We start from the raw sequence: 2038 nt of genomic DNA, 5'->3' as shown, positions 1-2038 counted from the left end.
GTCAAACTTGTGCTGTCAACAGACTATTAGATGTGTGGCCATCCAATGGAGCATGTTCAAACAAACAGAAGCCACACTCTTAAAGATGACTGACTCACCCCGTCTCTGCAACTATCACCTGCCAAAAGTTCCTCACCTAGGGGTAGGGCATCTTGCCCACCTCCCCATTGCATACTAGAATTTGTCTGGCTTGAGTTTACACAGGTTTTGTGCATGTAGTCACAATGCTGAGTGTTCACATGTGCACATTCCCTGTTGTGTTCAGAAACACTTCCTCATAGTCATCCACTACCTCTGCCTCTTACAATTTTTCCACAGGTTCTCCTTGAGCCTTGGGTGGAGCGAGGATACTGTAGGTGTCCCATTTGAGGCAGAGCATTCCAAATCTCTTATTCTCTGCACCTTCAAAAATTGTGGTTAATCAGCATCTATTGCCAAAAGAGGTTTTTCTGACTAAGGCTTACAGTAGCATTTATCTATTGGTATAAACATAAATACATAGACGGCAGTTTGACATGTCAAACTTAGCTTATGGGTCCTAGGGTTTCCCCACCATGAGATTTTTTTCCAGGATTATAGTGACAGGCATAAAAAATAAGTGATTGTTGAGCATTCTAAAGCTCAGGGGAACATTGTGGAAGAGAGAGTGTAAAGAACATAAAAACTTAAAGACAGAGAGGAGGGCTGAGAAATGTTATTTCTAGTAAAGACACAACCATTGAAGTCACAACCTCACAGGAGTTGCTATGCGTGCTCTGAGTCTTCTTAAGAATGGGCCCAATGCCAGGCATGGGTGGCAAGGGTCTCAGGGGGCCCTGCCCCTCATTGTTGAATTCGCTGATAGATTCACCAAGACAGGGAGTCATTTGCCTTCAGTTTTGTGTACCCACACATGCCCCCACCATACTCCAATCAATAGTTCCAATCCAGGCTCATGTAGAGGCCCTCACTAAATTAAATCAGCCGTAAACCAAAGAAAAAATGCTCATGAATCTGGGAAAGAGATTTGTAGGGAGAATGGGAGGTTTATAGGAATGTGAGAAAGCTAAGAGAAGGTGGGAAGTGAATAATTAAGATGCATTATATACATATATTAAATTTCAAAGAACACATTATTTAAATATTAAACAACAAAAATGCTTCTGTTTTAAAAGTGTCTAATCAAAGGGATAGAATTATATCAAAATGCTCTTAAATCAATAATGGAATCCAAAGCATTGCAGCATTTACTACTCAAAGCCCTATTACAATTATGCCTGAATATAAACAGCTTGACATTTAGCATCCATTGAAAAGCCATGAGCAAACCTGAACTGCTAGGAACATGTTCCTTCAGAATCCTCTCAAAACTTTGTTCTCAAACAAAGGGCCTGCTCTTTTATTGAAATAGTATATCCAGGGACTAGAGAGATGGCACAGTGCTTAAGAGCACTGGCTGTTCATGCAGGGGACCCAGGTTCAGTTCCTAGCACCCACATGGTGACTGACAATCATCCATAACTGGAGGGGATCAGACACCCTCTTCTGGCCTCAATAGGTGTTGCATGAAATGGGTGTACGTATATACAGGCAGGCAAAACACTCATATACATAAACATTTTTTAAAAAGAAACAGTGTATCCAGCATGAAAGACCACATTTATCAAAAAATAATTTTACCCTGATTGCTACTGATGTAGAATAGCACACATATAGCCACAAACAGAGGTTCTCATTTATCAATCCAATCCCATCTACTGCTGGCAACACAAATGTGATAATTATCTCTATTTTCAAGGAGAAAAGTACTGTTTGCAGCATTTTGCTATGTAAAACATATTTACACACATTCATACACTAGTATTGAGGGCAAGGAAAGGTCATGAAGAATTAATGGCATGTAACAGAAACATAGTCAGTGAGCTCATCTACATTATAAACAAGTCAAGAGTAAGTTTTTCATTGCAAAATTAAGTAAGTCATCTGTCTAGAACATGTCCATGTTGTAAAAGTCATCCCACAGATGATAAATAGAAAACGTTCATACTACTGCTTTTTT

The sequence above is a fragment of the Nannospalax galili genome, unplaced genomic scaffold (genome assembly GCF_000622305.1).
Source record: "Nannospalax galili isolate Female #2095 unplaced genomic scaffold, S.galili_v1.0 scaffold903, whole genome shotgun sequence".
NCBI lineage: Eukaryota > Metazoa > Chordata > Mammalia > Rodentia > Spalacidae > Nannospalax > Nannospalax galili.
The sequence above is the reverse complement of the archived record's forward strand: the minus strand, read 5'-3'. Positions refer to the sequence as shown.